A 12583-nucleotide genomic window follows, 5' to 3' on the forward strand; every position below is an offset into this window, starting at 1 on the left:
TTACAATGGAGGGATGCTGCCTAGCTTTCAGTACCTGTAGCCAGTCAAAGGCCAAGGAACACATACAAGAAAAAGTAAGCCTACAATATTGAGAACAAATTACTTCAAGAAAAACTTCCTGAAGAAAGTGCTAACTCCTACCAGCACTATTAGAAGTGGAAAGCAAATTAAAACTCTGTAAACAAAAACTGGAAACCTCCTCATGTCAAGGAAGCAGGCAGGGTTTAGACTAACATTTCACTCAGTAATATATGGTTCTCAGGGCTCTACAGGTAATCAACACCTGCATTTATGCTAATCTCTTACATCAAACAATTTTACAGATTAGAAAATACTTTATTTCTCAATCCATTACACTACCTTACTTTCACACACAGTGTTGATTATTTTACAGAACAAACTCTAAGATGTCAAGTCACTTCAACTACGGAAGGACAAGCAGATGGGTAAGTGAGGAAGGAGCCTGGGAGACTGCATGACTCTACTCAGGCAGTAACAGACACTGCCAACTTTAAAAAGTTCAAAGTACATCACTCCAGGGGATGAAACTTCACTCAGACATCATCGACACAAGACAGAATCTCAAGAGTTTTCAGCCCAGCCGCTCTAACTAGGTCCCCTTCTGTAAGAATAGGGAAAGTGAGGCAAATAGCGGGCAGGAAGTAATGCCGATTTGGAGGCTCACAGGGGGTGCTGCTGGTGGGATGACTCCCATGTCCTACTGTGGCGCGAAGGCCAGAGGCAGCAGAATCCTTACTCTGGGACACCTGGTCAGACTCCAGAGTGAGGGAAGAACCCTGACTATTCCCGTTCCCGCCTACTATCCCTCGGGCTTTCCAGTAGAAAGGACTGACCAGAAAGCTCCCCTCCCCAAGGGTTTTTACTTAATATTTAGCTCAGGCCTGGAGAGTAGAAGAATCCGCTAGGTCTGGCCCTCACCTCCAGCCTCTCTCCAAGGCGAAGAACTCTCCACCCCAAGGCACCACCAGACCATCCCAGGGGAAGTCTGCTTCCCAGTGAAACGCAAACTCCCCAAAAGGAATCCCTGCCCACGGCGTGCGCCCCTCGACCCCTTCTTTCGGTTCCGGGAGCCCGAACGGGCATCCCTCCACGCCAGGAGCCTCCCCAGGGGGTACCTGCTTCTCACCTTAGCCGCAGTCTCCTCAGGAGGGTGACCCCAGGACCTCCTTCAGTCAAGATCCCCTAAAGGGGAACACCCTCTTCCAGGAACCGCTTTCAGGCGCCTCCAGCGCGGGCCTCGGAGGAGAGCGTTCCGGCTGCTTCCCAGGCTCTGACCAACGCCACCCTCTCCAAGACCACTGCCCGGAGACGGCCACGGCCCCAGTCCAGTCTCTCCGACCCAGGCTCCAGCGGCTGTTCTCTTCCCTCACAGGCGTCGCTAGCCCTCAAGCACCCTCCCCGGCCACGTCCCCAAGGGGCTTCCCAGAGCAGCACGGTCGGGCTATGGCACTGACTTTCACTAGCTCCGGGGCCCACCGGAGGGAGGGGACAGCGACAGCGGCGCGACTCCTTTGTGACAGGTCCAAGAGAGCGGTAAAGATGGACGCGAGGACACGGCACTGCCATTACGCGCAGGGCCCACCCCCGCTTCGCACCGCCCGGGCCCTCCCTCAGTCCCCTAGGAAACGCCCCTTCCTCGGTGGCAAGCCCTCTCTCTCAGACAGCCAATCATCGTTCAAGGCTCGTGTCACGTGATCTCGCGGTTCTGCCCGCCACCCTCGAATGAACTGGTTAATCCTTTTGCCGAAGGGTGAACGGCCCAATCAGATCTCTCCATACGGTCTCGAAGCACCGGATTTCCACGAGGCGCTCGGGGAGGGAGAGAGCTGTTGATTGGACGATGCCGCCGGAAGCGGGGTGCAAATGTGTTGTGGCTGTAAGGAACAGGAAGCCCCGAAGGGTCAAAAGGAATACAAAAGCAAAGTCTGTTTGCCTCCTTTAAGCCGTTGTTCTTTCTTGGTTTCTTTTCTATTTTTTTAAGAGCGAGTGGCCTAGGCGGCGACGGTTTGCGTTAGGCGCCGCGGAGGTGAGGGAGGCCCGCCTCCCGCGCTCTGGTAGGTGAGTGTGGCCTGGGTCCGCGCCGGGAGGCGAAACCAGGCTTCTCGGCCGAGGAGAGGGTGAACTACAGCCAGAGTTAGGATTAGGGCCCAGGTTTGTCTTCAGTCCTTGGTCCTTGCTAGTGCCCGGTGTCCTGAGTCGCCCGGCTTGGGAGTTCGCGGTGCCCACCCCGAGCGGAACCGCGGGAGTCTGCGAGATGGCGTGTTGGTCGTGGTGGGAGGTTCCGACACTTTCTTAACGCGCCAGAACTGCCGGGCCTCTTGTCTTCTTTCAGCACTGTTCTGTTAGCTTGGAGCCATCAGGCCTAAAGTGAGCTGCTGCTTCTGTTCCACTAGGAACAGCTCCTCTCGCCTTAGAAAACGTGGAATGCCCGATTGAAACTCGTTGAATCCCGGAGCGTAGTTGCAGGATGGGTACATCACAAGTTTCCCAGTTGCAGTGCCTCGCTCATTCTCTTCTAATAGGAAGCAAGGCTGTGTACCTGTTTTATTAGAACACGACCGGTGGTTGAAATGTCTTGAGAGTTGGTGCCCTCAATGCCAATCCACGCAGAGGGGAAAAGGGAGAACTATTGTTCGTGGGAGTGCTTCTTGGAGGACCACAAGATCTGTGGCCCTTAGTTTTAAAATGCAAACCCTGTGCTGCATCCTTCAGGTAGTCTGATTGTTATGTCTAAAGTGGAACCCACAAAGTCTAATATGAGCCTGTTTAGGATTTACAGCGATTTCTTGAGTGTCAAGCTGTGAGGCAAGTTTCGTGGGTTAATTGATTTATTGATGCGTCCCCAGAGACATAAAATAGTTTGGTGGAGCTCAGTGTAGTGACTTGTAATCCTAGGACCACAGAGGCGGGGTGTGTGTGTGTGTGTGTAGGGGATGGATGTCAGCTTCCATAGCAAGACTGCTAGAAAAGAAAGCAGAATAACTTACAAGCCAAACTGGCTTCTGAAATATTTGAAAGCAATCTGTAGAGCTTTCTACGACAGAAGGAACTGAGTTGAAATAAAGGCAGCTCCTTTGTTTCTGTTGGAGCCTAAGATGAGCTATGAATCTGAAAAGTCGGATGGCCCAATTATCTTTGAAGTCGAAGTCTTAATACCTTTAAGAGGAAATTCTTTCTGGTTTTTAAAAAGGAAGAATTATGCGAAGGCCATTTACCTGGTTTCATTCTTCATTGTGACCAAACGTTTGCTTAGAGACAGTCTTCAACTGCAGAAACTGAAAGCCACCCATACTTTGACGGTGAAGTAATTTAGCAGCATGATTCAACTGTGAACTTGGATATAGTGTAATAAGCTTGTATGGCAGCAGGATTAATCCGTTTCAATGTGTTCGCCTTTTTGACGTCTTCGTTCTTGAACGTGAGTGTTTCACCTTTGTTTCGCAGTTTCAGTTATGATGCTCTAACTCATGAGTTGTTTTTTGTTTTTTTTCAGTTGTCTTGGTATTTGAATTTTTTGATTGTTGTTTTCAGACAGTCTCTTGTAGCCAGTCTGGCCTTGGGTTTGATGTGTATGGAAAAGGAACCTTAAGCACCTGTTTTGTTTTGTTTCTCTCAGGTGTTCAAATTACAGGTGTACACTACATATGACAATATTAATTAGCCTTTTGACGTTGGAATAGTGATTCATTTTGGAAAATTCTAGTAACATATATTGATACATTTGACTGCTTCCACACACATTTTACATTTTCATTTTCACTCTGTCTCCAGCTGTTTTTGTTTGCTTGCTTTTTTTTTTTTTTTTTTTTTTTTTTTTTTTTTTTTTTTTGAGGCAGGGTCTTGCTATGTAGCCTAAGGTGTTCTAGAACCTTAGATTCCTAAGATTTTTTTTGGCTCTGCCTCTTTGCAGACTGGGCAGTTTTGTTCATTGATTCTCTTCTATTCCAACTCTTTTATTAAACAGTCATCTTTGGTGGGGAGGTGTTTGTTTTTTGAGACAGGATCTCTCTATTTAGCCCTGGCTCTCCTGGAACTGGCTATATAAACCAGGCTGACCTGGAACTCATAGAGATCCGCCTGCCTCTGCCTCCCCAGTTTTGGGAATAAAGGTGTGCTCCACTGTGTCTCCTCCTAAACACTGACATCTTAAATTCAATTATTGCAGGTCTTATTCCTGAAGTTTTTGTTTACTTTTTTCTAAAGATAAAAGTACATTGTAGCTTTCCTTCAGAAGAGGGCATCAGATCTTATTACAGATGGTTATGAGCCACCGTGTGGGATTTGAACTCAGGACCTCCAGAAGAGCAGTAAGTGCTCTTAACCAATAATTCATCTCTTCAGCCCTTTTATTTATATGAGTACTCTGTAGCTGTCTTCAGACACACCAAAAGAGAGCTATCAAATCCCATTATAGATGGTTGTGAGCCACCATGTGGGATTTGAACTCAGGACCTCTGGAAGAGCAGTAAGTGCACTTAACCACTGAGCCATCTCTTCAGCCCCTTGTTTACTTTTATAACTTTAAAAAAAGTTTTATATTTTTTGCTGTTAATTTCAAGGCTTGATTTTTATTTTAAACATTGTAAGTATATTTGTTGTGTGATCCATGTATTTAATTCCCATAGATTTGTTTTTCTTATCCATTATTCCCAAGGTTTTCTTATCTCCCTTCCCTTTCAAGGTATAGTTCTTGGGTACCAGTTTATGATGGGGAGGAAGGATTATGAGCACACCCTGTGGGCTGCTCTTGGTTTTTCTGTTGCCTCATCATAGTACTGCTAGAGTCAATTGTTCAGGTCAGGGAAGTCCTCAGGATGAAATAATGTACTTGAGTCATGGGCTTAATTTCTGGTTGTCACCTTCTAGATTACTATCTTTTTGGCTTTTTGTTTTAACAATTATTTAGTTACTTTTGTATGTGATGCCTTTGAAATGTGTATGTACATATTTGTATATGTATATGTGCAGATTTATGTGCAATATTAAATGTATCAGAGGACAACTTAAGTTATGGTCCTACCTTTTTTGTCCTTTTAAGATTTATTTTAGATTTTTGTGTGTGTGTGTGTGTGTGTGTGTGTGTGTGTGTGTGTGTGTGTACAGGTGCATAAGGAAGCCATAAGGGTACCAGATCCCGGGTGCTAGAGGTAGAGGCAATTGTGTGCCTGTATTGTACCTGGAACTGAACTTAGCCTCTGGAAATGCAGCAAGCTCTCTTAACTTCTGCACCATCTCTCCTTGTTTGAAACAGAGTCTTTAGTTGTTCACTATTGCATATGTCTGGCTAGCAGACCCATAAGTTTCTGGGGATTTTCCTGTTGTCTGCCTCCCACCTCCAGAAAGGAGCACTGGTATTTGGTAAACATTTTTTTTTTAAAAGATTTATTTATTGTATATGAGTACACTGTAGCTGTCCTCAGACGCACCAGAAGAGGGCATCGGATCTCATTACAGATGGTTGTGAGCCACCATGTGGTTGCTGGGATTTGAACTCAGGACCTTAGGAAGAGCAGTTGGTGCTCTTAACCACTGAGCCATCTCTCCAGCCCTTTTTTTTTTAATATTTATAACCTTATTCTTTTTTTTAAAGATTTATTTATTATATATAAGTACACTGCAGCTGTCTTCAGACACACCAGAAGAGGGCATCAGATCTCATTACAGATGGTTGTGAGCCACCATGTGGTTGCTGGGATTTGAACTCAGGACCTCTGGAAGAGCAGTCAGTGTTCTTAACCGCTGAGCCATCTCTCCAGCCCCTTGGTAAAGATTTTTATCCACTGAGCCATCTTTCAGCTATTATGATTATGATTATTATTATTATTACTACTACTACTACTGTTACTGTTACTATTGCTGCTGCTACTACTACGACCACCACTGCATTTCCAGCTGTTTAAACATAGCAGCAGAGGACAGGTTTTAATATTTAGTTTGTTTTCTCCAGAGGCAAAAGCCTCTCACCCCTGGATTCTGATACCGGAATGGGAAATTTGTGATTTTTCTATGCTTTTAAGTGAAAGATGATATTTTTACATAGAATTTCTAATGTTTTCACCATTCACTGTCACAGAAAGTATAAGAACTAGGCTTCCCTGATGCCTCAGTCTAGTCGTCCTAGAAGAACTCAGTGCTTATGCTGGGCTTGGTGGTATACATCTTTAATCCCAGCACTCTGGAGGCAGAGGCAAGTGGGTCTCTGAGTTCGACACCAGCCTGGTGTTTCATCTTCCAGTTCGCCAAGGTTACCTAGTGAGACTCTGTCTCAGAACACAAAGCAAAACATAAAACAACTTTTAAACAACTGGCACCACACAGCCCAGTTCTACTTTCAGTCTGCTGTACTGCTGAGCCATGGAAGGATGGGAGTTCAGAAGACGGGCTAGGATTTGGTGTGCGGGTTGGTTCTAAAGGCAACCCATATGGCAACATAGTTTAGAATCAAAGCTATTCTTGAACATTTCTCAGAGAGGTACCATGTTGAATACTAATGTTGAAATTTTTTAATTTTTCTTGTGTCTTCCTCCCAGTTTTGAGGGGCTGAGTTCCAGGTGAAGTTACTTTGCGCTTATCTGTCACAGCATGTAGCAAAATACAACTAAATTAGACTCACACACATCGAGGGCTGTGTCTATTCTGAGAGGTTAAGTGTGAACTAGAGCTGAGCTACAGGAGCGGAGGTGTAAGTTAGTGTCCTTTTCCTTTAGTGTAAGAAGATGAATTAGGTGCATATAGGAAGAGATCGATACCATGTGCTGTGGAAAGATTTTGTGTGCGTGTGTGTACGTGTGTGTAAACCCATTAAATACTTGACATATAATTGCATGTTTCTTTGATGCCTCAAATTTATTACAGACTGTTTTTTATAAGACAAACCTTCTGCAGTCAAGTCAAATTCAGTTCCTATCCTCTCATGATGGGAGCTGGCCCAAATGACTGCGACAGCAAGCTCTGCTGCTCATGGGCCCTGTGTCCCCAGCCTGTGGGAACTAGGGATAAGTTTGGTTGCAGACATTGCAAGAAAGGAAAAAAAAGACAAACCTTAATTATAGATTAAGATGCTTACGTTGTAATCAGTGTTAGAAGATTAATGTTACTTTTCTTACTGATTGCTTTATCCAGTGATAAGTATTAACAGAGTTCTTTATTAGGTAATTGTCATTCTCTAAAGAAGTTTTATGACGTAGGAAAAGTTGACTTGATCTAAATTATCATCGCTTAGCAGCAGTGTCTTCTGGCCAGAAAGTAGTCTTCTGGGAGGTTTAATCGGACTATCCAGCAAATCTAGGTGTGTGCATGTGTGCATACACAGGGGGGTTGGGGTGGTGGGGGTTCATGCACCTTTATACGTGTCTATCCATGAACATGGGGGGCACAAGAGGACGCTGGGTATATCATCTGTTACTCTCTTGCCTATACCTTTGAGGCGGAGTCAGTCGTCACCCCGCTTTTCCTCCCTCGGAACCTGGACCTTAGGTTTTTGCAGATTGGTTCGTTGCGAGCCAACAAGTTGCAGCTGGCCTCTCAAGAGTGTGAGTTACAGAGTGTGCCTGACTTGTGGCTCGTTCCTTGAAAGCTGGGATCCAAACTGTGGTCCTCAAGACTGCATAGCAAATGTTCTCAACCACTGAGTCATCCCCCTGTCCCTTCTATTTGAAGTACAGGAAGACTTACACATCAGGGTAAACATATTGGAAAGCAGTCAACTGATGAAAGAAAATGGGCCGGCTTAAAGCTTATAACACTGAAATCTTATTCCTTGAGTGTATTTCTACACATAGGGTCTAATTTTAGAAGGGGATGGTGGCCAGCCAGATGTAAACTTAGTCTGCTATCACAAGATTCAATTCCGGAGGAAAACAGATATCATTAATTTGTATCACGGCACTAGTTACATGGACTAAGTTATCAGTTCTAGGATTACTTTGTAAGTTGTGCACTTTTAGGACTTGCAGAATATGCTATAAGACGCCACTTGTTTTGTCTCCCCAGCCTGGAAAGGAAATACTGACTCCAGTAGAAACACAATACTGCAGTATGTAGCAAGTTTCCCTGCTTGAAGCAAAAGATCTTTGGTTTTTAGGCTGTTAAATTTGTAAGCCATAGCTCTTTTTGGAGACAGAAGTCTTACTATATAAAAGCCAAGTTGGCCTCAAACTTTTCAATCCTTGAAACTTGTTTAAGTTTAGATTTTTGTTTTCTTTTTCTCCCCCCCCCCCCCCCCCAGCTGAGGACCAAACCCAGGGCCTTGCGCTTGCTAGGTAAGTGCTCTACCACTGAGCTAAATCCCCAACCCCGATTTTCGTTTTCTACAAAATTCATATTGAAGAACATTGAATGTTTCTTTTTTTTTAAAAAAAAAAGTGTTGGACTGAGAATGCAGTTCAGCCTTTGTGCTCTTGTCCATCAGCACTGGGAAAAAAGAGTATTTGGTTTTATAGTTGGACTCATTTTTCAGTTTCCTTGAAAAATAAAAGCTAGGCAAGGACAGAAAAGCTGACTTTAGTCTGTCTCTTCTCCTCCACCCTCACAAGGTCTAACTGTAGCCTTCGGTATCCTAGAATTCATCCATCATGCAGACAAAGGCTAACTGAGAACTCAGGGATTCTTCTGCCTCTGCCTCTGCCTCTGCCTCTGCCTCTGCCTCTGCCCCTGCCCCTGCCCCTGCCCCTGCCCCTGCCCCTGCCCCTGCCCCTGCCCCTGCCCCTGCCCCTGCCCCTGCCCCTGCCTCCTGAGGGCATGCTGGTACTGAAGGTATGTGCCGCCATGCCTGGTTTATTTAACCTTCCTAGGATTGAACACCGGAAGGACAAAATGAACCTTCCACTATAAATCATCTGTAGTCCTATGTTAATCTTGATAGTTAGAGCTCCCTGGGCTTTTTGTCTGTTTGTATTTTATCTTTGTTTATTGCAGTGAACAGAAGGGAACGTTCAGACTTGTGAAAATTTGGCTAAGCAGTAGGAATTCAGAGTCAATGTAGTCTAAGTCCTTAGTTTAGATGAGGGTGAGTACATTGTGGGTCTGGAGCACTTCCATTCTGCAGAGTAAGTGGCTAGTGTGGACTCTGAAGAAAAAGGTCTACTTCTTAATGGAAGTTTAAAAAAGACATTAAATGTTGTCAATTGTGTGTGGGAGAGGGGGCGGGGGAGGTGAGTACAAGGTGCAGGAGTCACTGCACACGTCTGCAGATCACAGGAAGACTCCAGGAGTTGGTTTTCTTTCCACCAGAATTCCAGGAAGCAAGTTCAGGTTGTCAGGCTTACACAGCAAATTCTTTCACACACTGAGCCTGGGGGCCAAAGCAAGGTGCATCCATTTCCAACCTTCCTAATGCTGTGGGCCTCTGATACAATTCCTCATGTTGTGGTGACCCCCAACCATAAAAATATTTCTGTTGTTACTTCATTTCTATTTTTGTTATGAATTATAAGTATTTTTGGAGATAAAGGTTTGTTAAACAGGGTCACGACCCACAGGTTGAGAACCACTGAGTTAAAGGAAGCCAGCAAGAATTGGTTTTCAAAAGATGGTTTAAATTGTGTAACAAAGAAAGTTGTTTCAATTTTGGTTCTTTATCCTGTTACCCAAACATAACTGATGTTTGAACAAGAATTCTTTGAGACACTGAAGCTACAGTAAATCCTTGTAATGGCCACTGTTGCCTAATTTAACATTGGACAGTGTTTGGGAATATTCATTGAATATTTTCCCTGCTCAGATTCTTTAGCTGCTCCTGGCGGTTGGTTTATTTAGTAAATATTATACACTGGACCTGTGCTCCACACTGTGCTGCTAGGCAGTGTGGGGAGAGCCGCTGGGACATTCAGCGGTGGCAAAGCATAGTCAGTGGGTGCTGTCTGCAGTTTCACAGGTATGTAACGGGAGCACAGGAAAGACATACACAACTGCTACTCTAGAGGGACATAGGACGCTTCTCGAAGGTAGGGTCTTCATTCTGCGTCTAAGCAGAGAAGGTCTCATGACGTTTGAAAACGGAGCATGGCAGAGGCAACAAAGCCTGCAGAGGGGCAGAGCAGGTTGGGAGATGTGCAGTGTGGTTGTCCAGGGCCACGTGGAGGGTTGTTAAAAGTTAGATTAGGAAGAAGGTGGGTGGTGAGGCAGTTGATGGGATCACACAAATCACTGTGGACTTTACTCTGACAGAAGCACCTTTCAACCACAAGGTAATTTTACATACAAGAGGTATTTGATTTTTGTTCTAGTTTGTACTGGGGTGTGTGTGTGTGTGTGTGTGTGTGTGTGTGTGTGTGTGTGTGTGTGTACTGGCACTTTATGTAGGACAGTAACAGGCAGGTTTACCTTTAGAAACTCCATTAGATTGATAATGGGAAGAATGATTTGAATGGAAGCTAGAATAGAAAAATACCTATGGAATACTTTTGAAGTATGCAACATGAAACCCCCCCCCAAAAAAAAAAGAATTAGAAAGGGGGCACTTCCCACAAAAGGGGGTAGATTAGAGAGACATTAAGAGGTAGAGTCAACAGAACTAGGCGACAAGTGGAATATGAAAGTATAAAGAAGGAAAAGAAATCTAGGTGCACGCCCAAGTCTTGAGCCTGGGAAACCATCTATCCACATGTTTGCCCTACAGTATCTAATTCTGCCTGTGCTGTTCACTTTAGAGGTTTACTATGTACATATGATCTGGGTTAAGAACAAGAGTACTGACCTTACTTCTTTTGTGTACTTCATAAAGTCTAGCCCAGTGTTGGATAAATAGTAGAATTTCCAACTCACATGTGGAGAGAATTAAAGTTTTTCATGTTTTCTAACTTCTTAATTTGATGTCTCTTTCCCACGTAATAGGTCCTATTTGACTGATTTCTTCCCATTCCTTGAGTGTACAGTCCCTTTTACCACTGTACCGGCTCAGAGCTTACATTGTTCTTTATGGGAATGGGAAGCCTTTCAGAGCAGTTTAAATGGGCCAAACACAATACCAAGTGCTTTGATGAATGGCTTGATGTTGTACAGGGCTGTTTTGGCCACCTTTGGTGAGTGATCTAGGGATAAGGATGTCAAGACTCAGAAGAATAAATACTAGTGCGGTCATACCAAGTTCTCATCCTGGCAGAGCCAAATTCTGAACTTTAGAGTCTTTATCATTGCCTGTGCACACCTTAAGAAGAGCACAACAGAGGACACCTGCTATAGATTGACTGAAATTGAGCAGCCTTATATGAAGGATGTGTAAGGTTAAGCACTATATATATATAAATCTCAAGCTGGCGTCAGCCTCCCTAGTGCTGGGATTGCAGGTGTGAGCCGCCATACCAACCTATATGGCTCTAGCTATTGACCAAAAGAAGATTGTAATTCTCCAAAGATCTGATATTGTCTGGATATTATACAGAATACTCAGAATTTGGCTATTCATTCATCACTACTCCAGCTTGTTGGAGTCCATTTTTCCTTCCACCATGTGGATTCTGGGAATTAAACTCAGGTCGTCAGGCTTGGCAGCACACACGGTTACTCTTGGAGGCATTTGCTGCCCTGCTTTTTGAGGTATGTCTCAGGTGTTCAAGGGTGGCCTTGAACTCTTAAATCTTCCTGTTTCTGCTCCTAGGCTAGGATTACAGGCTTGCTAGGATTACAGGTTTACGTGTGCCACCAGGCCAGGCAAGTTCCACTGCTTTGAAGCACATTTATCTCCATCTTGTAGGATTAAAATACTGGATGTTTTCCTCGGAAAAGCAGCGAGTTAAGAGTAGCAGTTACCTTCCTGTAATTAAAGCATTGTCATGTTGAAAGAGAGTCACCTTTTATCATCTCAAAGCTTATGTGTGGAATTCATAGGAACAGAAATTTCAGAGCATGAACTTTAAGGTGGGGAGGGAGCTGGCTACCTGGGAAGGGAGTGCACTGGCCCATCTTGAAGGTCTGAATAGGAATTGCTGATTCTGGTTGTGGTGTGTGTGGTGGGTTCAGATGCCAGTGGCGGCTGTGAGGATCTGTCCTGTGTGAGTTATTTCCTAGGAAATAGGAGTAGGGGAGGAAAGTAGACAGTCAGTACAGGTGGAAGGGAGACTTACAGCAAATGGTAGAAAGGGGAGAGCAAGGGTGCAGTGTGACTTCCATCTACCCAGTGCCTGCAGAGTTCACATTCTCTGCTGGGGACGTTTCATAAGCCGTTGGCTCTCGTTTCTTAAGAAATTGTTCCAGAGAACTTGAGGAATTTTGCAAGGTCACAGAGACAAGGTAATCCCGCTTCTGTCCTGAGTATCTGGCTGGAGGCATCGTGCCTTAGTTTCCTTTCTAGTAATTGTCACAGCACTTGTTTTTCATATGGAACTAAACCTCAACCGCAGGCAGAGATGATTCTTCTGATCTGAATGGGCTTCATGCCCTGGTTCCATGTTTATCTTTACTAAACAGAAACATTGCATTCTTGGTGCTGGAGTTTGGTATAGAAAATATAGCTAAAATTGATGTGCCCTTCTTCTCACATGTGTCTCTCCCCAGTCTGAGGGATGAACCCAGAGCCTAGTACACGTAGCTACATTCCCAGCGAGGTGGTTTGAAAGAGAATGGT

The 12583-nt window shown here is 44.6% G+C and overlaps 2 protein-coding genes and 1 non-coding gene across 14 annotated transcripts in view; 2 read left to right on the plus strand and 1 right to left on the minus strand.

The window, feature by feature from the left end:
• The window catches only part of Rspry1 (ring finger and SPRY domain containing 1), a 48685-nt gene extending 47071 nt beyond the window's left edge, over positions 1-1614 (minus strand). The window contains exon 1 of one of the 2 annotated variants that reach the window (XM_087595169.1): positions 1476-1614. The gene's annotated coding sequence lies outside the window, so the exon portion shown is untranslated. 2 annotated transcript variants of the gene reach the window in all.
• Positions 1615-1875: 261 nt separating this feature from the next.
• The window catches only part of Psme3ip1 (proteasome activator subunit 3 interacting protein 1), a 28663-nt gene continuing 17955 nt past the window's right edge, over positions 1876-12583 (plus strand). For 2 of the 11 annotated variants that reach the window (XM_087594488.1, XM_087594492.1), the window contains exons 1-2: positions 1876-2079; positions 8249-8282. The gene's annotated coding sequence lies outside the window, so the exon portion shown is untranslated. 11 annotated transcript variants of the gene reach the window in all.
• Positions 6902-7038, plus strand: LOC120098678 (small nucleolar RNA SNORA5). The gene has a single exon (XR_015644469.1). It is a non-coding gene; the product is annotated as a small nucleolar RNA SNORA5 (small nucleolar RNA).

Source organism: Rattus norvegicus, chromosome 19, assembly GCF_021556685.1.
Source record: "Rattus norvegicus strain SHRSP/BbbUtx chromosome 19, alternate assembly SHRSP_T2T, whole genome shotgun sequence".
In the NCBI taxonomy this organism is placed as follows: domain Eukaryota; kingdom Metazoa; phylum Chordata; class Mammalia; order Rodentia; family Muridae; genus Rattus; species Rattus norvegicus.